The sequence below is a fragment of the Mustela nivalis genome (genome assembly GCF_964662115.1).
Source record: "Mustela nivalis genome assembly, chromosome: 11".
Lineage (NCBI taxonomy): Eukaryota > Metazoa > Chordata > Mammalia > Carnivora > Mustelidae > Mustela > Mustela nivalis.
Window position 1 is genome coordinate 76032076 of NC_139030.1, and position 26781 is coordinate 76058856.

The 26781-nt window shown below is 47.6% G+C and overlaps 1 protein-coding gene across 4 annotated transcripts in view; it reads left to right on the forward strand.

The window, feature by feature from the left end:
* LOC309844274 (nuclear body protein SP140-like protein) overlaps positions 1-26781 on the forward strand; it is a 73882-nt gene that overhangs the window by 1026 nt on the left and 46075 nt on the right. For 2 of the 4 annotated variants that reach the window (XM_082690855.1, XM_082690856.1), the window contains exon 2: positions 10868-10976. The exons of the other annotated variants lie outside the window; for them this stretch is intronic. The gene's annotated coding sequence lies outside the window, so the exon portion shown is untranslated. The remainder of the gene's footprint in view (positions 1-10867; positions 10977-26781) is intronic. 4 annotated transcript variants of the gene reach the window in all.

Sequence of the window (26781 nt, forward strand, 5' to 3'; positions counted from 1 at the left end):
CAGAACAAAGTGAGGAACTTTGGTTTTCACTCTGCATGAGATGGGAAGCTATTTGGACGGTTTCAAGCAGAGAAAGTCCCTGGCCTGAGCCTTCAAAAGGCTATAAAGCCCAGCCTGAAGGGCCGGTGGGTTTCAGCCAAGAGACTGGTTAGAAGGTCTTTGAAATAATCCCATCAAGAGAAGACAGGCTCAGCCCTGGGTGGTAACAGTGGAAGAGGAAAGAAGTGGTCAAGTTTTAGACACATTGAAAAGGTAGAGCTTACAGATTCTTGCTGATTTCCAAACTTTTTTGGTTTTTGGCTTTTCAAGCAATTGGAAGATACAGTTGGTGAAATGAAGATTTAAACAAGCAGACAGGAAGGGAGGAACTCAATACATCTGGGGCCATATTAAGTTTGAGCTGCCTGTTAGACACCTAACTAGGAAACTGGATATAGAAATCTGGGGTGTGGAGGAGAGGTGCAGGCTGGAGATAGAACTTTGGGAGCCCACAGAACAGGTAAAATCTCAGGACTCAGTGAGGTCATTTAGGGAGTATTAGTGAAGTGCAGGGGCTGGGGATGAACCTGAGACCCTCCGATATTGAGAGGTCAGACAGGAAGATAACAAGGACGCAGCAAAACATTCTGAGAAAAGGAGCCAGGGTGGCAGTGAGAAGAAAACATCACATGCTGGAAGACCAGGGATGGAGGATGGATTTGTGCCACCAAATGCAGCCAGTAGTTCAAGTAAGGCTAGTGTTGGTAATTGGACATTGGTGTCGGTTACCATATAGGTAACTAGTGGCCTTAAGTGCCATTGAAATAGAGGAGGGTAGGAAAGCCTGCTTGGCATGGTCTCTAGAAAGAATGAGACCTAGAAAGAATGGAGCTCTAGAAAGAGACCATGACCACTTTTTCATGAAGTTTTGCTCTAAAGGGAAGCAGAATCAGGGTGACTGTTGGAGGGGAATGTAGGCTCAAAGCAGATTTTTGTTTTGTTTTGTTTCATTTTGTTTTGTTTTTAGAATGGAAGTGCCAATGGGAATGATTTAGTAGCGAGGAAAAATTCGATAATGAAGGTATGTGGGGCGGAGGGACATTTTCTGGAAAGCCATCCTTGAGTGAGCAAGAAGAGAGGGCAAGGGTACTAGGGTACCTCAGGTACCAGCAAGGCCGATGTTCACAGACAGTAACAGAGGGCAGGTGAGGTGTGGGCATAGAGACAGGGAGCTGGATGGATGAGGTACCAGAATGTGGGGACTTGTCCTTCTGAGAGCTTCTATTTTCTTACGGAAACAGGAAGCAAGGTCATCAGTTTGGAGTGTGGAGAGGGAAGAGGTGTCAGAAACTTGAGGGAAGAGGAGAAGGTGTAAAGAAGGATCAGTCAGCAGGGTGGTTCTGTGTTTTCACTGGCCACATTTGGCTGAGCAGGTGCAGGCAAAGGAAGGTGGGGAGTAGGATTCCACCGGGGTTATTTTTGTGGAGAGAGAAAGGGAAATGAAGGAGAGTTATGTATATGCAAGGAAGTACTATTGTACAATGACCAGCTGTTGAATCCAAGACAGATGGGGGGGGGGTGAGCCAATTGGGCTGACAGGGGGTGAGGGCAGTGGTAGAGGAGAGTCCCTGTAAACCTGCTGGAATCCATGGAATGATGGGCAGAAATTGTTGGAATCAGCACAGGAAGGGGGGTGAGCTGGAAAGAAAGAGGTCCTGGTGGTGGGAGAGGCAAGGTTGCTTGCAGTGAGATTATGTGAGGCACAGTTCTCAGTAAATGCAAGGCCTGGGGCAGCTTCTCAGACCACGATGTCCACGGGCATTCTGGGAAGATCTTGTCGAAATGCGGTTACTGGTGGGCGCCTGGGTGGCTCAGTGGGTTAAGCCGCTGCCTTCGGCTCAGGTCATGATCTCAGGGTCCTGGGATTGAGTCCCACATCGGGCTCTCTGCTCAGCAGGGAGCCTGCTTCCCTCTCTCTCTCTCTGCCTGCCTCTCCGTCTACTCATGATTTCTCTCGTCAAATAAATAAATAAATAAATAAAAATCTACCGGGACGCCTGGGTGGCTCAGTTGGTTAAGCAGTTGCCTTCAGCTTAGGTCATGATCCCAGCATCCTGGGATCGAGTCCCACATCGGGCTCCTTGCTCCGCAGGGAGCCTGCTTCTCCCTCTGACTCTGCCTTCCACTCTGTCTGCCTGTGCTCGCTCTCGCTCGCTCTCTCTTTGACAAATAAATAAATAAAATCTTAAAAAAAAAAAAAAAAGAAATGCAGTTACTGATGGCATTGGCCTGCAGGGGGGTGGGGGGGTGGTCCATTATCCCACATTTCCAACAAGTTAGGGTGGGATGGGGAGGATGCTGATTAGTCTTACTCTTATTAATAACCTTGATGCCAAACCTCTGTTAATCTAGTATACACACACACACACATACACACACACACACAGAAAACTAGACTAACCTTGTTAGTGAACAGGTACAAGAAATGGCAGCACGCTAAAAGTAAAGTCCACCCTAACCAAGGACAGTTTATGCCAAGCATATTAGAAGCTCATTAGAAGAACTATAGCTGTTGAGGGGCTGTCTCTGCTCAGAGAGACATAAGCTGACAAGAAATCCAGAGCAAGCCCTGGGCTTGGGGAGTGGCTGATTCCTGGAGCTGTCTCTTTGCTTTTCTCTGGAAATGGTGAAAGGGAAGTGCCCGGCAGTCTCAAGTGTGAGGACTACCAAGTTTTATCTAAGTTTGAAACTTTGTTTAATAAGGACTTTACCACACAGCGATATGTGTGTGTGTGTCTCTGTGTGTGTGTGTGTGTGTGTGTGTGTGTGTGTATGTGTGTTTAAAGCCAAGAGTTCCTTTTAATTGTAGGCCCAAAGGGAAAAGGAAACCTTTAGTGTACTCACATTCCACAAAAACAACTGAGGAATCAATTTCCCCCAAAAATAAAAGAATGCATGGGGTTGATAATCCCCTTTGCAGGGGTTTGATTCCTTTGTTTTAAGGGTCAGATCAGGATTCCAGATTAATCTCTTAACTGGGATAAAGCCACTGCAACGGCAAGATAGCAGAAATTTCTGGAGCCAGGGTTTGTAACAAATTCTGAAGCCCAGTGGAAGGCGTCATAACATTTGACTGCTTGAATTTATGCTGGGAGACACCCTCTGCGTCCTTCTATGGAGGCTTCTGGAAAGCCCTTTCTACTAATGTATTTATTTGTAGGCACAACGTCTTTCTGAGAAATTCCTCTACCCCTTCATCTTGAAACCCCCTTCACAGAGGGCCTCCCCCACCCCCACCTTCTAGTGCAGCTAGATCTGCAGATCTCAGGGTCCTAAGGCCGGGTCCTCATGTTCAAGGAAAACCAATCAGTGATGGTCCTGTGTAAATGTCTTGTCACTTTCATTTCCTTTTCTCTCCTCCACTGAAGTTGGATCATCAGAGGAAGGCACCTCCCTCCCTTCATCACACCATCTGTGAAAGGACTTTGAAGCCTGGCTCACAGCTTCCTCCCCACCCCACCCAGTGCCTGACTTCTCCCGGGCAACATTAGTGCCACTCATCTAATATGTTGGACCATAGTTCCCTCATATCATCCTCCCTGGTGACCTTCACTTCCTTTGCACTTCAGCAACCACTTAATTGGCCCTACCCTGGTCTCTGCAGTGGCCAGACTTTACCTTTGAAGCTTGACATCTGTGACTTTCCTGGGTAACTACTTCTCCCATCCTCCTACCCTCTCCACTCCCTCAGACCCACCAAACCTGCTCTAAATCTCATTGAAACCTTATTTATTCAACAAATACTTTTTGAAAACACATAATTACTGGACATAAGCAGTGGTAATGAGACGTTGGACAATGCAGAGTCCCTGCTCTCAATGATCTTGGAGTCTGGGAGAGACACACAAGTAAACAGGCAGTTACAGAAGGCTGAGACATGGGGCATGAGTAAGAGCCCATTGAAGATGGAGAGAAATGTTTGGGAAAATCATGCAAACACCATAAAAACAGGAAAGCATGGTAAATTTAGGGAAGTGCATGGGAATAGCTCAGATATAGAGCTTAGTTTTAAAAGAGAAATTTGTTTTAAAGATTTTTATTTATTCAACACAGAGAGAGATCACAAGTAAGCGAGAGGCAGGCAGAGAGAGAGGAGCAAGCAGGCTCCCCACTGAGCAGAGAACCCAACGCAGGGCTTGATCCCAGGACACTGAGACTATGACCTGAGCCAAAGGCAGAGGCTTAACCCACTGAGAAACCCAGGCGCCCCAGAAATTTTTTATTGCTATTTTCTCCTCCACTTTATTGAGAAATTATTGACACATAACATATGTAAGTTTAAGGTGCACAATGTTATGATTAGACACATGTGTATTGCAAAATGGCTACCACAAATCAGTTAATGAACATCTTTTACCTCGAATAATGATTTGGGTGTGTGGCGACAACATTTAAGACCTAGTCTCTTAAAAACTTTCAAGTATATATATATAATACAGTATTGTTAATTATGGTCACCATGCTGCACATTAGACCCCCAGATCTTGTCTATCTTGTAGGTGGGAGTTTGTATCCTTTGACCATCTCTCCATTTCCCCCATCCAAAACCCCTGGCAACCATCATTCTACTCTCCATTTCAAAGGGCTCAGCCGTTCAAGATTCTGCATTTAAGTGAGAACATACAGTATTTGCCTTTCTCTGCCTATTTAATTTAGTGGAGGACCCTTGAGGTCCACCCCTGTCATTAGATGTGGCAGGATTTGAGGAGGGGAGTTGGCACCAGATAAAGTTGGAAAGATAATCAAAGGTCCACAGGACAGCTAAGTAGGCTGGGTTTCAACAGGAAGGCAGTGGGGGTGAGTTGGGAGGAGTGGGCGTTGAGACTTGAAGCCATGGAATGGTGAGCTCAGATCTGTACTTCTCAGAAACAACACTCTGACCCTCTGCACACTGCGGATGGGAAGAAGGCCATATTGGAGGTAGTGGGATCAGTAGGAGGCTGTTTTCATCCTGGCAAGGGAAAAACGGGGCCTCAGCTATGATGGTGGCAGGGACCCTGGAGGGGAATGAATCAGTTAGAAAAAAAAATAGTTTTTAGAAGGTGGTACTTGGTGACTTGATGGATATAGATGAGGAGACCATAGGATGAAAAGCAGGCTTTTGACATGAGCGCCTGGTTAGACAGTAGGGCTGTTTGCTCAGATGGACACCATCTAGGAGCCATCAGAGGACAGGAGGAAAACGACAAGCACATTTCCAGAGAGAGGCTCGGCGACAGTCCAGAGCTACTGGGGGATCAAGTGATACAAGGCATCAGTTGGATGTGGCAATGGGAGGGGCTCTTGTTGACCCTGGAGAGAGGTCTACCAGTGGAGGGATGGGTGAAGAGACCTGCAGATGGCAGTGGGTTTAAGGTGTGAATAGGAGATAAAGTATGGGAGTAATAAGCACAGGTAGCACTTCTAATACAGGAAGGTGGAGAAGAAGGGCTGGTCAAGTGAGGGCCCCAGGGGAGCAGAGATGAGCATGTTTAAATGCTGATGGGAAGGAACCACTAAAGAAGAAGCTAAAGGTGCAAGAAGGAGAAATTATCAGATACCTTGAGGTCCTTCCATTGGGAAGAGGCTTTATGGGCAAACAGAAGGGAGGCTTCTTCTTTGCCATAGAGAAAAAAGAGGAGAGAGGTCTGAGTGAAATAAGGGGGAATTTTGGGAACTGAGCTATGCAGGATGTGTTTTGTTAAGGAAAAAGAGTGGTTTTGCCCTAAAGGAAAACGGCTGGTTTGTTTGAATGAGAAACAAGAAAGCATAGGATATAACTGGAATGGATATTGAAAGGTTTTTTTTAATTAACATATAATGTATATTTTCCACAGGGGCGGATATTGAAAGTTATAGAAGGTTCTAGAAAAGATAATTTTATCTGTTATGGTTAAAGCTGGCTGGCTGGATTTATTTGTAAGATTTTCAAAAAGAGCTTTGGTATCCAGTAGGGTTGATGGGAAACTAGAATTTGGTTTCCTCTGTTAAAATGAGAAAATTATTGGTCTGCCCTTCATTAGAAGTTTGTGGTAGATCAAACAATGGCCCCCTAGTAATGGCCACAACCCAATCCCTGGAATCCATGAATATGCTATTTTACATGGCAAAAGGAATTTTACAGATTGAATTGAGGACCTTGAGATGGGGGAGATTATCCTGGATCACCCCCTGGGCTCAGTGTAATCACAAGTGTCCTTATAAGAGAGAGGCAGGAGAGTCAGAATGAAGAAAAGGCCATATAACAATGGAAGCAGAAGGACATTGAAAGATAAAGTGCTGCTAACTTTGAAGATGGAGGAAGTGGCCTCGAGCCAGGAGTGAAAAGGACTGCTGGAGGGTGGAAAAGGCAAGGAAATAAATTGTCTCCTGAAGTCTTCAAGAACTCTCTTTGCTGACATCTTAACTTTGAGACTGATTGTGGACTTCTGACATCTAGAACTATAACATAATATATTTAGGTTGTTTTAAGCTCTTTAATTTGCAGTAATTTGTTGGAGCAGCAATAGGAAATGAATACGAGTTTGTTAGATGATTATTTACCTTCTGCCTAGTTTGCCTAGATAACAAAGATTGTGTGCTTTACCAGAACCTTCTATGGTTTATGCTGACTTTCTGATGACCTTGATTATGTAAAAAAGAGCAAAATTCTCTCTCTTGAGAAGGAGCTACGACTCTTTACAATCATGTTACCCTTTCTGTTTATTTTTTAAATCCTTTATTGTCATTTTAAATAAGTAGCCAAGTACTATTTCTCAGGAATGTGAGATCCTGCCTCATTCAGTTATTCAAATATCCTGACAACTTTTGATGTTTTGCCTGCCCCCAAATTGATCCTTAGTGATAGCTTTTGCACCTACCACTGTCTTTGAGATTTCCCAAAGGAAAAACCATACATGATTTGTTCTTTCATTTTGTAAGAAGAGAAATGCTAGGAAATATTTGGGTTTATCTAACAGTTGCTATTGATGAGTCGTGTAGGAAGAGAAGCGACCTAGCCTGTCCCAGGTTAATAGGTAATAGGTAGTTGCATTCAGATTTCCAGAACTGTGCATTGTGTGGGAAATTGCCAGAGCTTTGCCGATGCCCTCACTGGCCCTGACGTTTCTTGGCACTGCTGTAGCTGAGAGTAGCCAACCATAGTAGATGTTGTCAGTCAGAAAGTCAGCAGGGTCTCCAAATGGTAACTCACTTACAACTTTCTTCATTTGAATCTAACATCTTCTGGGGGGTGCGGGGGAGGCAGTTTTTCCACTGGGTGTCCTATCACCTAACTGTGGAATTATATTCATATGTACATATTTAGAACTTATTCCGGGAACGCCTGGGTGGCTCAGTTGGTTAAGCATCTACCTTTACAAGTTAGGTATAATATCTGCTCCTCTTTGAAAATAGAGTTAGTCATGGTGTTAATATTTTGTCTACAAGGCTTTCTGAATCAAGTTTATTTTTTAATATGATTAATAACCTTGTAAATGAACAAATGTCCTTGTCAGTTGTCCTGCTTCTGTTATGAACACCCAAGAGATCTTACTTACACTTTAGAAAATTGTCAATGGGGCACCTGGGTGGCTCAGTCGGTTAAGCCTCTGCCTTCCGCTCAGGTCATGATCTCAGGGTCCTGGGATCAAGCCCCGAACTGGGCTCCCTGCTCAGTGGGGAACCTACTTCTCCCTCTGCCTCTGTTGTGCCCCTGCTTGTGCTCTCTCTCTTTCTCAACAAGATAAAATATTTTTTAAGAAGATTTTTTTTAATGTATTTTATTATTTGACAGAGAGAGAGACAGCGAGAGAGGGAACATAAGCAGGGGGAGTGGGAGAGGGAGAAGCCAGCTTCCGGCCAGCAGGGAGCTTGATGTGGGGCTTGTTCCCAGGACCCTGGGATCATGACCTGAGCTGAAGGTAGACGTTTAATGACTGAGCCACCCAGGCACCCCTCAAATAAATAAAATCTTAATTTTTTTAAAAACAGAACTTTGTCAGTAATAGGTTAACCACAGCCATTTTATTTTGTCATGTGCTGATAGTTTTTTTGTTTTCCTCTGATGCTTCCCCGAAAGCCCGAGCAGTCAGCCGCAGACTAGAGCTATTGTCACTGAAGCACGCTCAATTGCCTTGCAGCTGGCCTTTCCCCCAGAATCCGAAGAAGCTCTGTGAGCTGAAGCCCCATAACTTGGCATTAACCTCAAAGGACCCAGCACCGCAGCAGACCATGCATGGGCTAGAATTCTCCCTGAACCAGCTGCTGCTGGGTCACTAGGGAAGTCTGACAAAATGCTTGGGTCACACGTGCTTTTGAAGACTTTGGACAACGCCACCAAGAGCATGGCCATCTTAGCGTCAAGCAGCTCAGTGGTATTGCTGGGTTTTTCTTCTGGGGACCTCTGGAATCCACTGGACTGGTTAATTCTCAAGGTTCAACTCCTGGCTCCTTACTCTGATGCAACTTCTATAGCATTATTTCTCTATTTGGGGCATCCCTCTTTTAAGATGCCAATCCTTAGAACCTTAAAACCACCGACCTTTGCCCCACTTCTTAAGAGATGGCTCAACAATTTTGCAGGAACGATATCAGCAAGAATCCTGGATGGACTATTTCCTAAAAGGCCTTGCTTTATCCCACTCAGGAAGTATAATGACTACCTCTGAGTTATTCAGTAACAATATTCTTCTTGAACAAAATGTGGTTCTGACAATGTGACAATGTTGAACTTCATCTGAGCCCTGTGCAGCCTCAATCATGAAACCTCCCCTCCCCTACTTTGTGGCGGAAATGGAAATGGAAAACCAGCTAACCACAAAGGACCACACTGCCCTGAGTGTTTCCAAGAGAGCTCTCATCTCCATCCTTTCTTGTGACTCCCATAAGACTCCAAGATCGCCCCCTTGTTTACCCGCCTCTGTAAAATTCCAAGCCTCCTTCCTTCCTTTCCTTTGAGTTGTTCTTCACTAACGTGCTTTTTACCAAAATAGCCAGAATAAAGAATAAAGAAGGATTTTATTTATTTATTGAGACAGAAAGATAGAGAGAGAGAAAGAGAGAGAGAGATCGAGCATGAGCTCGAAGCAGATGCAGAGAGATAGGGAGAAGCAGACTCCCTGCTGAGCCAGGAGCCTGATGTGGGGCTCGATCCCAGGATGCTGGGATCATGATCTGAGCCAAAGGCAGACGCTTAACCAACTGGGCCACCCAGGCACCCCAAAGCTCTCTTCTTAATTTTCAGGTGAAGTTTGCCTGTCGCAGCTCCAGGGAGAACCCCCCCACTTTGGTGGTGGCCAGTGCATCACCCCTGATTGTCCTCCTGAGGCAAAACCATATGCGCCCTGAGGCTCTGTTCAGCCCCCCATGACTTAACCCTGTGGGCATCCACCTTTCAACAGCTCAAGACATGAGTGAACTGAGAGAAGGACGTGTGGCCCCAGATACCTTGGGTCCTGGTGGAGTTGTGGAAGGGGGACAGGAAGAAATCAGTCTGACATCTTCCTGAGCTCAGCTAGGCATAGACACACTCCCCAAACAGGAAATGCTATTGTGACATCTGAGGTCCCAGCCCAGACAGGTGCCGGGCAGAGCACAGGTGTCACTCAGGTCTGAGGAGCTGTCCGAGTGGCCACTATGAAGATCAAGGGTGATCCTGAAAGTTAGAAATGCCAGGGCAGATCTATAAGCTGGGGTGGGGGGCAGAGGGGAGGCCCCAAAGAGAGAAAGTCCAGGGGATAAGACCAGCCAAAAAATAAAAATAAAAAAAAGAACAAATAAAATGTAAGCCTTTAGCCAACCCTGACCCCTTTTATTCCTCTTCTTGTTGGGGGAGTGTGGGGGTAGGCAGGGAAGGCCACACTTCCCTGCGTAGAATGTGCAGAGTCAGGGGTGTCTGAAGGCAGCATGTGACAGGAGCCGCTGCCTCTGCAACTTTATAGCAACCAGAAAGTGGCCTTCCTAACTGCAGCAGGGACATGTCGCTGAGAAGGGTGAGACATCCAGATGATGCCACCATTGTGCAGTTATCTCTCTTGTAGCCTGAAGGCTCTAGACATTTGTGGTAGGTTTTCCTTTGACGTGCCAGAATCTGATTCCCCTGAGAGAAGCAAGCATGTCTGGAGTGAGGTCCCCAGGGCCAGTGATAACCAGGGGGTCCCCGGGAATTCTCAGGGTCCTTGCACATTCTCTGTGCTGTCCTCCAGTGGAGCGTGGTCTGGGACTGGGGAGACATTTCACAGTGCTGGAAATTGGAACTTCCTGTGCAAAGTGTGTGTTCTGGGTCATATAAAGACTGGCAAAGTCAGAAAACTTATCAGAGGCAAAGAATAGGTCATGTCTGACGTGTAGGCAGTGGTCATATTAAAAATATTTAACGACTAGAACTACACAAGCACCTACTGAGCAGGATGGATTCTGGCTGAAAATCAGCTCCATGTATAATAGCAATGTAGGACTTATTTTTAGGCTCACTTTTTAAAAACAAAAACAAGGGACAGAAAAATGGATTGGGCGCATATTAAGCTTTGAATTATGCCTCCAGAATTGAGGTGCCAACTGAGGCCCAGTGGATTAGAACCTGACCTTGGTGAGTAGCGACTATAATGGCTGGAAGCGGTACTGGTCCAGGAGATCACACTTGTCGTCTTGATGATGACATCCATAACACCAGCAATTCAAGAGACCAAGACCATCACAGAGTCCAGTTTTTCAGGGGGTCCTGATATCTGAGATGGATAAAGAAGGCTTCCGGGTCTTTCTGGACCTTACCTTGACTTTGAAGCATGTTCTGCCAGAAGACCTGACATCTGGATCCTTCTGTGTTGGCATCCTGGCAGCAATCCATACCTGTGCTCTGGCTTTTTTTCAGGGAACATGCTGGAGAGGTCTCCATGGTAGAACAAGTCTCCCCTATTCTCTGCACCCTGGAAGTCCCTACAGAATGATGCAGGACTTGGTCCAGGGGCTGCTGACTAACAGCAAGTCTTTTGCTGGTGTCTGATCATAGCTACAATTTTTTTCATAATAGAGGATCTTCCTCAAGTTAGGGTGCCCTCAGTGGCTCCTATGGTTTGGGATGGTATGACATGGTTTTTGTTGAGTGGTTACCTAGGCTAGTTGTTTGAAAATGCCAATCACTAAAGGTCAAGTGTCTACTCCAAGTGGCCAGAACTGAGTTTGCCGGTCTCTTAGAGTTCTTTCCATCCACAGCGGTTAGACTTCAAGGCCCACCAATGCCTGTTTCCATTGAGTTCGTCTCTCCAAGCCATGAAGCCCCAGGACATGGATTGGCTTCACACAGAACTGCAGTCTATGAAAAACAGGCGTAAGAGCAGAAGTTTCCTAGCAACATGGTGGGCCCGTATACATGGTTGGGAGGCTTCTACATCAGGCAGACACGGGTGGGCTGAGTTAGGATAGCTTTGGATGAGGGCAGGAGAGAGCAAATCCATGGTTTCCTGAGGAATTTTTGCTCACTTTGGGGTCCAAATAATAGTCCTTTCATGTCAAGGGGGTCCATTGACAAGGTGGTAATGGAAAAGTGAGTTTTGGGATACCTACAGTAAACAGAAAATTTTTATTATTCAAATAGGCTTGCTGATTACAGAAACCTGGTCAAGTTAACTTCAAGTATTTTGAATAATATATGGGGGGGGGGGGATGCCAGCCAAGGGTTTGTGGTTAGGTGGGGTTTCCAGCAGGGTTTATGGGTAGCAGTTGAGGAGCTGGTGGGCACACTTTTAGCAGCAGGGAGGCGCCCCAGTAGCTGGGACTCATCTGTGCTGGCTGGCTGTCCATACTGGTATGGGACCAGAGTTCAGAAGGCTCTTTGACACTCTGCAATCTGTCATGACAAAGACGATAGTACCTGCAATCCCATAGGTAGCCAGATCCTCTCTGCCTGGGTTTTAAGGGTGGAGGGTTGGGTCTTAATTCCTAGTGAATGATATTATCCTTGGGGGCCTGGCAGGGGTAGATGCAAAAGAGCATCTCTTAAGCTGAGGAATGTGCCATGCATGGTTCCCATCCCTTGGATGGTTTGCCCATTTGGTGGTGAGGATGTGTGGGTGTGAAATGCACACAGGTGAACGAGCCTGTGTGAGCATAAGTATGAATGTGTGTACCTGTGAGGGAGGTATGGCAAGAGGACTGCCTGTAATACCTACATAGGAAGCCACTGACCCACCTCAGGCAGTGCATGCTGAGCTGGTCAGGAAGGCAGGAAGAGGGAGGGCTCTATTAACCCATTGTCTTCTGCCCAGTTCATTCCTTACAAAAAAAAGCAAACAGACCAGTTTGGGGTGCCAAGTGGGATAAGCCCCAGCCAGTAGGGGCATCCCTGACCTCCCACAGAAGGGTGGTCAGTGACCTCTGCCAGTGTGTGCAGTGGCTTACGTTCTGGAAGAAGTGAAAGGATCCGGGGACCAGGACCATCCAGCCCGACACTCCAGCAGCAGCCTTGGCGGGAGTTCAGCCTTCTCAAGATTCTGCTACAGTGGAAGAGAACCCGGGGAAGCTGCCAGCCACTGTGGCTTAGTCCCACTCCTTCCAGAAAGGATTGTTCAGACCTAGAATGGTGCAGAAGATGGGCTCTTTCCAGTCCAAGCATAGCCTGGATGACAGCACTCCATGACACGTGCCCGGGTTGGTGCAGGTTGGACACAGCGGATGGACTTGGCACTTGGCCTCCACTCGCCAGCAGGGACCCCCAAGAAGGAGCTGCAGTATCTCCAGCTATTTTAGGATCAAGCAGAAGATGCTATTTGTACTGTCACAGTGTCTGAGGAACGGTACATAAGGCATATAAAATGTGCTGGAGATGGTCCAGATCAGATTTATCAAACTGAAGCTTGATTTCTTCGTTGAGGATCCATGTCTGTAGTCACAGTCTCGGTGCAGCTTCTGCCCACCCCAGTGTCTGCGGCCGTATACTTCCAAAGCCGCTGCACCCTCTCTCAGCCACCCCCAGCACCGTGCAAATCCACTTTCAGCCGTTTCTAGAACCAGAGGAGAGATAGGTACTGACTAAGCAGTAAACAAGTTTCAAATTAAGAGATAAAATTTATTTTCAAGAAATATAAAGTATCAACAGTGTAGTATCTTCGTTAAGTGTCTATTGTCTGTGCGTAAGCCTGGGCTGACCTCAAGGGTCCTGTTGGCCAGCCCCATTTTTTGGTGATTTCACCACAAAATACTCCAGAACACAGGCCAGGTTATGGGTAGATGAGATACTGCTAAAAACATAAAATCCCATTGAGTTTGCTGATAATCATTGTGTGCCCCCACCAAAAGTACCAAGCAAATTAACCCTAACACTATGGAATGTTTTCAATTAAAATTACATCAAAACAGCCCAGTTTCCATCTCAGTGTTTCAAATGTAAGTTCCATCACAGACTGTTTTGACAAAAATTATCTCTAAAGAAAAGGCATCTTGATTAAATTAAAGGACAAATGACATCATAGATATTATTTATAAACATGTTGTTACTTGCCAAGCTATCTTATGATCAAAAACTCAGTTCTGCATTTTTGTATGATCTGTATTTTCTGAATTTAATTCTGTCATACAGCTGTATACTTTCTTGAGCAGAATTTGCCACACTTATATAATCGTATAGTTAATCATAAGCAAAATGGAGCATTTTCAAATGAATTCTATTCAGCCATCAAGGTAACACAACAGTGGGCAGTTCTACTCCTAGAGTAATTCATTAATAACTCTCCCCCCAATAATGAACATCCTGAGTCACTACTTACATAAACGTCTTGGTAAGCTTATTTATCTTCTATTTTAATGTCCTTCCCTGATTCTTATAACTGGGACCTGCAAAACCATAAACACTTGACCTCCTGCAGAACTTCTCCAGATCAATACAGATCAAACCTTGATCTTACTGTAAATATTACCCAACTCCATTAAGTAATGAAATCCTTTTACAAAAAACATTTCAAAAACCAATCTAAACATTCAACTATTAAAGTCAAGTATTCATCCAGATATTCATACACTAACAAAATTGATAAAATCCAAATTGAGCAAATCACATATGTGTGTGTTTGTTGGGGGGATGTGCAATAAGTAGGGGAAACAGCTGGATTCTGAGCCAGAGGTCAAAATCAGACATTCTTTCCAGATCTGCTGCCAGGGACCTAACAGTGTTCTTCCATTTCTTTAAAAATCAATAGGGAGCTTTGCATCAAGCAATGGTCTCTATCTTTTCAATTAAAAGGAAAAAAAGAAAAGAAAAAATTGTACGTTTTCAGCTTACAACCTTATAATAATCAAAGTTCATGGTTTCTTGAGTCTTTCAGGTCTGGTTCTCTGAGGCTAAAGTTGATTGGTTCTGGCCATTCTTTGCTCCTTGCAGAATCAGTCCTTAGGCTTCATCATTTGCCTTTCCCAGGCTTGGAACCAGCATCTCCTACATTTCAATCGCCTTTGTAAGGTTCCAATGAGGTGATCAATTAATATTTCATCTTTCATTTTTCCTCTTGCTTAATTCCCTCTGCCCTTTCCCTCCCCCAGTTTTCTGGCTTTGAATTCCAGTCCCACCTGCAAAGCCAGACAGCCAAGTCCTGAAAGGACTCATCCTAAGGTGCATACAGAGTCTGAGGCACGGAGTCAAGCAATTCACAGAGACTCTGAAGATGTTTTTTAATATCTTGAAGTAACAGGGTTAAAATAGCATTTTTTTTTCTTGAGTCTATATTATGCTCGGGTCTTGTGCCAGACGCTTTACCTACATGATTGCTGATCCAGAAAAAGGGAAATACCGTATTTCATCAAATCCAGCACACCCTAGTTGTAAGAACTACCATTACTTCATGTAACATTAAAAAAACCCCACAACCAACTATATTGTAACCTGTCACTGATTGCAAATTGCATCCTAATTTCAGAGGTGTTAACGTGTGGAGGGGGAAAAAGTGCATATTAGAACTGTTGACAGAATTTTACAGAGAAGTTGGGTAATGGGGCCAGAACCCCAGAGCTGATAAGAGGCAGAGCTGAGTTTAGATTGTTCTAGAGTCCACTACCTCTTGGGAGGTTCAAAGGCTTTATTTTCCTGAGCAGTTTCTTCTGCCCTGCCTGCCCGTAGTCAGCGACCAGTTTCTAAGCCATCTGTCCTAGAGAACAGAGCCTTCCCTCTAAGATAGCCAGACTGCTAACTGAGCTAAAACAACTACTTTTTTGCAACTACTTCCCCTCTGCAGGGCGCCTAATTCTAGAGCTTGACCCTTCTGCTGCCGCTACACGACTCTTGGTAGGTCAGAGGGGAAGGAGTGGGTGTCAGGGAAGGCTAGTGACCTTCCTTTCTCTTCCACAGCTCCTTGCTTCTCTACTCCTCCACCCAGGCAGGCAGGGGCCACTGCAGACTGAGTAGATTAACAGAATCGGGTTTAGGGAGGTAGAAGATGCTGGGATAATCCACTCACGCCTCTCCTTATCAGATCTTCTTGCTCTTCTCTGTCCAAACGAGCTCCTGCTCTGATGGCCTAACTCAACTTCACCCCTCTGACCTGATGCTCAGGTATCTCTAAAGGTGAACTCCCAACTTCCGTGCCCATTGCCTGTTTGTTCCACTGATTGACTGACCAACTGTTCAGTTTTTTTCTATTTAGTGACCAGCTACTATGTGCAGGTGCGCTGACGACTGGCTGTAAGCCAACACACACACAATTCCTGCCTTTATGGGGTTCGCAGCCTAGTACGAGACACAGATGTCATCTAAGAAACTTGCAGATAGATGTAAAATGACAACTGCAATTAAAGGTTCTTAGGGAAAGCTGCGCAGAGATAACACTCCCCAAATACTCTGTGTGTTCTCCTGCTTTTTCCAGCCCTTCTTGGCCCCTCACAACCAGTGTCTTGCCCATAGTCCATCCTTCTGTGTTGCTGTGCCTATTTTTCTAGGGGGACCAGAGGGCCCTGGTGGGGGCAGGAACCCTGGGAAGAATGCATCCTTCTAAGTTGCCCAGTTCACATGTCTGTGCTGCCCAGAGGCCTCAAGGGGGCATGGGAAGCTGGGCAGCCCTTGCTCCCCTCCGAACTGGTGCCGTGAATCCCCCTTGCCTCCCCGCTTCAACTGACCAAGCCTGGCTCTTCCATTTCCCAGAGGGGAGCTCTACCTGCCACACACCTGCTCAAAATCCTGCTAAGAGCTCCACTTCGAGCACAGTGTAAACTTGGGCCTGGAGTCCAAGGACCCTGAAGCTCTGGCCTCTGACTACCTTCCTGCGGCTCTCATCTCCATCCCATCCCTCACTGGCCAAAGTCCTAACCCTGTGGAGCAGGACAAGACCTGCTGTCATGGGTTGCATGCTTGCTTAGCCAATATCCAGTCCCTGCTTCCTCCTTGAATTTTTAGTCCCATGCAGCTGTGTGCCCAGCCTCGGGATGTAAATCTATCATGGCAGTCTCATGCCCAGTTCTGGTTCTCTTATAGCTGGGAAGACCATGTGACTCCGTTACTTCAAGAAGAGCTAGGTGGGGATCTCCTGGGGGTGAGGCAGTGTTTTCCAGAAATGCTTTTGCTTTTCTAATAACTGGGAACACCTGTTATTGTTATGGCTGATACCCCCTCTTCTCCTCTTTCCCTCCTTGACTGCAAATGTGGTGGCTGGAGCAGGGGCAGTCATTTTTGAACCATGAGGAAATGGATGATGGAGGTCACCCTGTCATCAAAAGGTTATTGAACTATCATTAACATCTCTCAATTTCTGGACTTCATATTATGTATACCTCCTTGTTCATGTAAGCCACTGAACTCATTTTCTGTTGCTTGCAGATGAATGTCTTTCCTACATCCTACTCCTGTTTGGGAGCCAAGCCTCAGATTTCTCTGATCTCCTCAATTCCGACAACTCTTACCTCTGCTTCATTTCAGCACCAGACCACATCCGAATCCTGGACCTTGTTATCACCTTGAACTATTCCATGCCCAAAATATACAATACAGACTGCCCATTTTCTGAGTCGAAGTCCGATCCTTCCTTAATCCCAGGATGATGGTGAAAGGGTGTCATTGATTTGGAATTGGAAGATTATTTTGGCCTCCTGGTGGAAAGGGTCAGGATCCTCAGGTAAACTCTTCATAATATTTCTCTCCAGTGTTCACCCTGGATGGAGTGCGGCTGCAGCCTGGACATCCTACTTTCCCTTGCATTTCACACAACACCCTCTACCCACCCTTGTCTCTGGGGATTAGGTATCTCTCCTCAGAGTCAAGTCCAGCCCCTCCACTTGATTCTGTTTCCTCTGGTGACTCCAGGACTTGCTCCATCCACTCCTATCACCCTGTGGTGCCTCCAATCTCTCCCGGCTTATCCTCCATCTGGAAATATGCTCAAACTTTTCTCCACCTGCAAAGCACCTTCCTTTGATCTTGTATTCCCGCTTTCCTTTCCTTGCACCCTGAGCTTAGTGAACGAGCTAATGTCACTGGATGAAAGTCCCCCTCCACTCATCCCTCCCCTTCTATGCACTCTGCTTCTACGACTGTTTCCAGAAGTCCCCAGTGAGTTCCAGATGATCAAGTCCACTGGTTATATGTCATTCCTTATCTTCCTGGACTGCTTTGTTAATTTGATCCGGTGACCATGATCTCATTCTTGGGACTTCCCACTTCCTTGGCTTCCAAGATAGCCTCTTTCTCACCTGGCACTCGTACTCGTTAACCAGTTCTTCTGAGAGTCCATGATGGAGGCTCAGGGTCTTGAGACCTGAGTCTTACTCCTCAGGGTTCTGTGCTCAGCATAGTGCTATTTTCCCCCATACTCTGCCTCATTTTCCCATCCACGCTAGAATTTCTATGACTTCGGGACTCCTGGGTGGTTCGGTTGGGTGGCTGCCTTTGGCTCAGGTCATGATCCCAGTGTTCTAGGATCGAGTCCCGTGTTGGACTCCTTGATCAGTGGAGAGCCTACTTCTCCCTCTTCCTGCCACTCCCCCTGATTGTGCTCTCTCTCTCTCTCTCTCTCTGACAAATAAATAAATAAAATCTTAGGGAAAAAAAAAAGAATTTCCATGACCTCTATGCTGCCAATGTCTTGATGTCTATCTTCAGCTCTTCTCCTGCTTCTAAGGTTTAATAAATCATTCGATTGCCTATGGATTACATCTCTAGCTGCCCCATGAACATCACCACATGGCTGGCCACCAAGGCCAAGTTCCTCAGGTTGGTGTATGTGCCCTTGGGTCTCAGTTCCTGCTCTTTCTTCATTCTTACTCCCTGCGTAGTCATTCCAGACTCACTGGGCTTCCCAGTACATGCTGTGATGCCTCATACCTCTGAATTTTGATACACGTAGCCTGAAACTCCCTTTTCTGCTTCTTTCCTCCCTGCCTCATGCTTACTCATCGTCAGTGCACACCTTGGATATCACCTCTCTGCCAGGAAGCTTTACCTGTCTGGTGTCCTCAGGCAGAGTCACGTGCCCCTCTTCTGGGCAGGCCTGTGCCACTCATGCATCATGGCATACTGCATAGATGATCAGACCCAGCCTCCCTCTATCTCCCTCTCTCTCTCTCTCTCACAGCCCCCACCCCTCTGCACACTTGCTCCAAGGTCCCACTCACAGTTTGTGGAGTTTTGCCTTACCTGTGCTGCCATCACAGACTCTATGTCCCCTCCCAGCTGACTGCCCCCGAGCTAGCTTCCAAAAAGCAGCAGCACCTCTGGGTCTTGGGACCCACTTCCACATCCCCAAGAGAAAGTCATTAGCCCACCTCAGGTCAGGGATGGTCCATGGGAAAACTGGGGTAGGGGTTGGAGAGTCATCTCCTGAAACATAGGCTGCCTCTCTGTGGGAGCTCTGCATTGACTTTCTTGGGCCCTCACTCCTTGGAGACCAGTTGAGTGATCTGGGGATGGGGAGGCACAGGTTCAGACACCTAGGGGGTCTTGGGGCTCTCAAGGGCTAAATGGCTCCCACAGGATCCCAGGATCACCCAAGGAACCTCTGCCAACTCAAGGCTTTCTTGAAACCAGTTCTGGGGACTGAGCCAATGTCATTTCTGTGAGCCCTTAAAGAGGAGGACTTCAGGCAAAGAATTGAACAAAATTCTGATTTTCACAAACATATGAATCATAATACAGTATTAACAGCCAGTTGATTAGCAGACAGCCCCCCCCACCCCCATAACTTCATAGGAACCATAATCCGCTTGGAGACACTGGCTCTGGACATGGGGAAAAGAAGCCAGGCTTAATGCTGTTTTCTAGAAGTTTCTTGTCCTTGCTTTATTCTTTTAATCAGTTATACTAGAAATGGGTATCCTTTCCTTCCAGGCCATAGCTCAGATAGGCAACCCTGGTGGAGAGGACCACCCAGCAGGGTGTCTGGCCAGGCAGAAGGGAAACACAATCAAATGCCTATCCTCTGAGACCAAGCAGTGAGGGAGACACACACATAACTAATCTCTCTATGCCTCATCCACTTTGCTGCTTTGTTTATGTTTATAGAACTTCAAATCGGACATGCCATGTAGTTTACTTACTTATTTATATTTTTGTCTTCTTCCCACATACTTTAGAGTGTAGCTTCCATAAGGACAGGGATTTTTTGTTGTTGATCTTTTGTTCACTGTTGCGTTCCCCAGGACCTGGGACAGGTGCAGAGTAGGCACTTAAGTATTCGTTAGAGGAATGAATGAAACACTAGGAGCAAGGTCAGTGCAGGGTACTGGAGAAGTAATCCATTCTAGGGACTGGAGATGGCTTTCTTTAGCCAGTATGCCTAAGCTGCATCTCTAAGCATTTGCCAGGTGAATCTGGGTAAGAAGAGGAAAGAGGGCATCACAGGCAAAGGATAAAAGGAAGGAACAGCCTGGTGTATGCTTGGCGCCCCTACTTTCGGTGTGGGAAGGCTTCTGGATGTGGGTGTGGCTGCAGTGGCTCTGGGCCCAGGCTGGCAGATACTGATTGGAGGAAGGAAGAGTGGAAGCTACAGGCATCTCTCTTTGGGGTGGGTAAGGCTGGGTGAGACACAGGCGCTCAGTCCTGTGTTGGGACTTAGGAGCCAGACTGTTGGCATATGGCGGCCTCTTCCAGGAAGAAAGGATAGCCTGGATAGCCAACCAGTCACACTGGACCACAGAGCTATGGACACTTTAGGATTCGGTCTGTAATGGAGAAAGGCTCAGGATCTTGGACGGCGGTAGGACAGAAGGGGCCTGGGCCTGGAGATGAGCAGTCCGCATGGCACAGGATTCCCATTGTTGGGGGGGACATTAAGTGGATGGAGATTTCAATCCAACTCCTCATTTTGGCTGCCGCTGTTCGTGCCCCTGCCACAAGGGAGTTGCTACTGGGAAAAAGGTCCGGCACAGAAGAAGGCGTCCTTGTTCTTGCTTGGGATGATGCCCTTGCTCTGCTTTTAGCTCCGACAGCAGAAGAGCTGGCCTTCCTGAATGGTCAGTTTACAGTCTCATGCTCAGCCGTGGTCTCTGAAGGCCATTCTAGGGGGGACTGGGGTCACTAACCTTTGTGTTGAACCTGAGCCCTGAGACCTGTCGCTAGCTGTCCTCATGGTGATTTTCCCTCTGATCCTCATTTGGGACAACCTCAGTCCATCAGAGGTGCTCTTGTGATACCAACGGCCAAAAGGCCTAGGGCCAAGGTCTGGGTTGCTTTTGTTCTGGGAGGGCTCCATGGCCCTTATGCAAGGATGCCTACCTGCACCCAGGCCAGCTCTGCAGGGCAAGGAGCGATGACCTTGAACACTGGCTGCTGCATCGTCAGAGACCATTCTGTGGCCCCTCAATGCTCCCAGCAGCATCACACCTCTGACTGGTCCTACCTAGCTCCCTCGGGGGCAGAGGGCCCCTCTGGGGTCAGACTGGAGCTTGCACTGGTTCCACTAGCAGTTTGCTTGTGCCCTAACTCCTTGCTACATTGGCCCCCTCTGGGACACTCCCCATTTGGATGGCACCTTCTTCAAAGTGCAGCCTGTGTCCTCAGGATCCAAATGTGGCTTGGCAGAGCTCAAATGTGAGCTGAGCTTTGCTGGACTCCCAGGTTGACACAGGAGTGGCTGCTATTCCAGGCAGGTACAGACAGCTCCTCCCCAGAGACCTGAGCAGGAAGTAAGGAGCAGGGTCCGGTAGGGCTGAAGGAGAAGGGTTCCCCTCTCCCCTCACTTTGCTCTCATTCCACCTCCCACTGATTGGGACATACACTGGGACATACATTGTGTTGCTCTATATTCCCCTCTCCTAAGCTCTGCTCAGGCTACCTCCTGAGCTGGAGGGACCCTGCTCTTCCCTCGCTTCTACACAGGATGGGGAGAAGACATTTTGTTAAAAGTTAAGTTGGAGGTAGGGCAGGAGAGATCAAGTAATTTAGAACATCTTTCTCAAGGCAATGGCTTGACTTGTGAGGCTGTTTTTTTCCCTCCATAGAAATTGAATGGCACCTAAGATATTTTTCCTAATTTAACTACCAAAACAAATCCTAAAATTTCCCTGGGCAGATGGAGTACAGACTAAGGCAAAAGCTCAAATTCTTATCAATATTTTTTAAACTAACCATATACATTGCTACTCAGCCATTCCTCACGTACAAAGTTCTTGATCAAAAGGAAAAAAAAAAAAAAAACCAAACACTTCTGTTTGGCTCTTTGAGGAAAAGAACTGAGATCTCCTCTTTGTTTCCATCTTCATATTTTCTGAACCCTGAATGAGTCAAACAAATGATGGAATCTGTTGGGGCAGCCTTTTCTTCTCTCATCCCAAGTGCCACCATCTCTGCTCCCTTTCTGGTCTCCCTGGAACCCCACAGCTGTCCCACATGCTACAGAAGAATGTAGGGTATCAACCTGTGGTTTTCTGCTGTGGAAAAACCATTCCCCCTGGAATGCAATGCCAGCATCTCAGGACACGACCTGAACACACTCGACACGTAATTGTCAAGGGAATGCAAATGGGTGGGTGGAGCACTCTGCCATCTGGATTTTTGCTTGGGAGATGCATTTTTTTCATACCTGTTTGTGTTTACTGAGTATTGGTGGAGAGAAGACTCACAGAGGAAACTGAGTTCCTTGCTCTGTAGGACTCCCTCTGTAGGATGTGAGATTCCCATTCAGAACAGAAAACCATAGTGAAGATGATACGGCAGCTCCATCCACCCGATCATCAGTGGTCTCCTCCCTCCCCCACCCCCACCCATCCCCATGGTCCCCTTTGCCCTACATCCTAACTCTGGCACCCAGTGCCTAAAAATCTGGGACCTGAGCAGCCAGTTCAGACTCTGCCTCTGCTACTCACTGGTTGTGGGACTCCTGTCCATCTCTCTGAGCCTCAATTTCCTTATCTATACATTGAAGTTTATGCTAGGACCCAGCCACAGGGTTTGTGAGGATTAAATGAGAGTATGTTTGGAAGGGATTAAGCACAGTCCCTGGCACGCCAGGGGTCAGGGACTCTGGTGATCCCAATTTTTACCTGCCTGGAGTCCATAACCAATTCTAGCTGAAAAAGCTCGAGCTGTTGAAAGAGGAGAGGGCGTTAGGCTCTGCTTGGGGAAATAAGACCAACTCATGGTGAGAAAACAAAGGACAAATAACAGCTAACTTGTGATACTGGCCACAGATAGATTAGGGATTTGATAAGAAGAAAAGAGAGGACTGGGTGGCTAAGGAGGTCTCAGCACTGCTAGAGCAGGTGTCCAGTGGGACCAAAAGGATCCTCTTTGAGTAAATAGAAGCCATTCTCAAGAGGCTGGGTTGGGGCCAACCGAAGCTGAGTCAGCCCCCAGGTGACCCAGGTGAAGAGCCTGGAAGATTTGGTACCACCCCAGGGGCGGTTGTGCTTGGACTTTTCAAGCACCTACTATGTGATCAGAATACATTTGTAGAATAGCCACAGTTTCACAAAATATTATTTCGGGAAATATAAATACACGACTTGCAGGCTTGCTGTTAAATATATACCTAGAAGCTTCCTGGGTAGATGTTTGGCAGAGCTGAAAGGCTTACTTGTTCTTCTGTGATGAGAATCCAATTTAGAAGTTTCTGAGGACAAATTCAGGCTTGGCTTGGTATGATTTTACTCTATAATCCCTGACCCTCCCTTATTTTTCTAGTCATGCAAAGCTTCTTTACTTAGAATAAATGTTAGTTACAAGTTGTTGTTTTTTTAAAGATGTGTTTATTTATTTGAGAGAGAGAGCATGAGAGCATGCGTGCATGTATGATGGGAGCAGTAGAGGGAGAGAGGGACGGAGAATATAAGCAGACCCTGTGCTGAGTGTGGAGCCCGACATGGGGCTTGAACTCATGACCCTGAGATCAGGACTCTGAGATCACGACCTGAGCTGAAACCCAAGAGTTGGAGACTTAACCGACTGTGCTGCTAAAGCAATCAGCTAAAGCTAAAGCTGTTGAGTCTCCACGTCTGTAGCCCACTCTCAGATGTTTCAAATACAGATAGGTAGATGGAGACGCAGGCAAAAGATTAGCAATTGTTGTATCTAGCTGGAGGTTTCATGAGTGCTTGTATATTCTTTCCATTTTTCTCTATGTTTGGAAATTGTCCAATAAAAAGGTGGGGAAAACGCACTGGACTCTGGGGGAAAGATGAGGTAAGAGGAACAGCTGTCCCCTCCTGGCTGGTACTTTTGGGTTCTAGTCTACAGCACTTCCCTTTTCATGCCTGAAGCTGGAAAGCATTTCTCCGTGTACTTCAGGGTTCTTTAAGACTTGGGCATACAGGCCATTCACTCCAGGCGTCCAGTGTCTGCTGCCCACCTTGTCGCCTCCTCTGTGCCTCTCAATGGCTTCATCCTCAGCCTGTTGGACCTTCCAAGGAGCTACTGGACCCTGGCCTGGCTGCCATGGCAACAGAGAAGCAGCCCCTGGAGGAGACTGAGAGAGGATGGAGAGCGTCTTATTTTTAAGATTTCAAGTTGTGGGTTCTTTGTGGGGAACATGTGGGATAAAACCTGAGAATCCCTGCAGTGCTCCTGTCATCTCCGTGTCTTGGGCCAACATCTGGGATTCTGGGTGGGGGAGGGAGAATGACTAGGTCCCTCTTCTGAGGTTTTTTTTTTGGGGGGGGGGTAGGTATCTGAGGAGACAGGTCTTGTGGAAGGAACATGGTCCTGCTGGACTTAGTGAGAAGTTTACCCCTTCCAGATGGAGTTTCAAGGCTGATTTAAACTTTGAGCTCTTTGGATGTTATTTGCTAACTTTGGACCTAACCTCTGTGAGGCTCCTGATGCAGCTGTGTAATAAAGTGGTCATTCATTCATTCATTCATTTGTTTCAACCATACTTACCTAGCACTTATTTGGGGCGCAGCTCCCAGTCAGCGCTGGGAACACAGGGTTCCACTATGCCTTCAGTCTGCAGATGCCCCAGGCGCAGGGGGAGGAGAGCTCTCTCTGGGAAGAGGTGGTCAGGACAGCTTTGTTTGGAGGGGTGGAATAGGGGTAGGTAAAAGAGGGCTCGAAATGAGATGGAGGAAGGGGCTTCCTTGCAGGGTGGGTGCAGGGGACACTGAGTGAAGGCGCCATCTGATCAATGTGCATTCTCCTGGCCGATGGAGATTAGTGGGCCTCAGGCAGGCTGGGGAAAAACCTAAAATTAGCCCGACCAGCTGGGCCTGGGCTGGGCAGGACCCCCCTCCTAACCCCCCCCCCCCAAGCCTCCTCGGATTTCAGAAAGCATGAGTGTGTGCAGGAACAGCATGCTTTGCCTGGGTCACTGCAGGCAGAACGGGTCACCTGGGGCTAGGCTGGGCAAGGGGTGTAGCTCCCAGCAGGGATGTGGTTTCCCCTGTGGGGCACCCCCCATCCTGCAGGGCCAGGCAAGAGGGAAGGGGGAGCCCCTGCCCTTCCCCCTCTCCTTCTTGGTACTCCTTCCTCTTTTGCTTCCTCATTCCCCTTCCAGATCTGCAGCCTCTGGCACTGTGGCCAGGGGCAGGTCAGAATGCCGGCCGGGGCCAGCGGGCAGGACAAACCCAACCTGGGGCAGAGGCCAGGACAGGCACCTTCCTGGAGCATTGGGGGAGGGGCAACCAGAAAACCCTATCTTCACCCACTGTACTCCGTGCCAGCCTCCTTCCTGACCTTGCCTGAATTTCCCCCATTAGTCACCACAAGGAAAGAGCGGGCGCTGTCATGAAGACTTAAAAGTTGTTTGAAAAGCTAATCTTGCCTTAGAAGGCGCTGGGGCTGGTTTGAGACGGAAGGAGCAGTGTAGCACCATGGGAATTATGGGCGGGGAGGTGGGAGGAGATGGCCAGCCCAGTGGTGGTGACAGTAGTGGGGGCTGGGGAGCTAGACAGCCTCTTCGGTGTCCCCACACCCCTTTTCCATTCAGCATCCACCCCCACCCACCTCAGATGTCCCCAGCATGGCTTTCCTTGTGGGGTGAACTGGGTCCCCCCAGTTTCATGTTGATGATCTAACCCCCAGTGCCTCAGAATGTGACTATTTTTAGAGACAGGATCTTTAAAGAGCTCATTATGAGGATGGGTCCTACTGTATTATGAGAAGAGGAGATTGGGATGCTGACACCCACAGATGGGAGATCATGTAGGGACACAGGGAGAAGATGGCTAGTTACAAGCCAAGGAGAGAGGCCTCTGAAGCAGCTATTCCTGCCAACTTGATCTTGGACTTGTTGCCTCCAGGACTGTGGGGAAATAAATTTTGGTTGTTCAAGTCGCCCAATCTGTGGTGCTTATCATGGCGGCCCCAGCCCACTAACACAGTCCTTCTCCCCAGAATGCCCAGTCCAGTGTCCTGTCTTCTCACCTCTCTCCACTCTGGGGTCTTCCCTTCTGGGCCACCAGCTCCAGCTTTCACAGTCTCTGTGACTGTTAAAAAAGCGAGCCCTTGGGCCTGTGATGTCTCCTGAATGGCAGGTGTGCTGGAACTTTCTGGAGAAGGAAGCATAACTCAGCATGGGCAGGAGGGCCCTGGGGGGCTTCCATAAGCAGGTGTGACAAGGGCAAGCCCCTAATACCCTCTTGTAAATGGCTCAGCCTGAGCTAACGGCAGCAGGAGCTGTCCTTTGCACAGCTGTCAACGTCTTGGAGCCCACAGGCCCAGCGGCATCATCCACTGAAATATTAACTTGGGGTTTCTCTCTCTCCACAACTGCCTTTGCCCCTTTTCCAGCACAACACCTTGCTCATGTGTCCCAGCCTTATGAACTGGTGGAACCTAGCATGGCCCGTCTATGAAAGACCTCAGCAAGGGTAGGCTGACCACGATTCACTAGGAAAAACAACAAAACTAGCATATAACCTCTGCTCCCCAGCTTTGCAGCCCTACTTTTGCAGAGGGGAGGGGGAAGACCTTCAAGAGGCAGCGATGAGGGGCTGTCTCCATCCCCCACTCATTGGTACCACGCTCACGGCATCAGGGAGACCCTGTGGCGAGTGTGTGTGAGAGATAAGAGAGTGGCGGTCTGTAGAAATGGGGGCTGTGGATGCTGGTTCACAAAGCCCTGTGAGGAGAGGACAGGGAAGGGCACAATGTTAGAGGAAGGGAAAAAATCTACCTACCCCTGGCCTGTCGATGCCATGCAGGTCCTCCAGGCTCTTCCCTCTCCTAGAGCTATGGCTGGTGATGAGGGGTGGTCCTAGCCTGGACTCTTGGTTCCAGGCTCTGGCCTCACCAGGAGTCTGCTGCACACTCCTCCCCACCCCTTCAGTACTGAGCTGGGCTGAGAACAGTGTGCTGGACACCTACTCAGTGTCTAGTTTCCTCTTCTTCCTACCAGCAGGACCCTGAATGGGGTGGGGGGGTAACCTCGGACCCAGATGAAATAC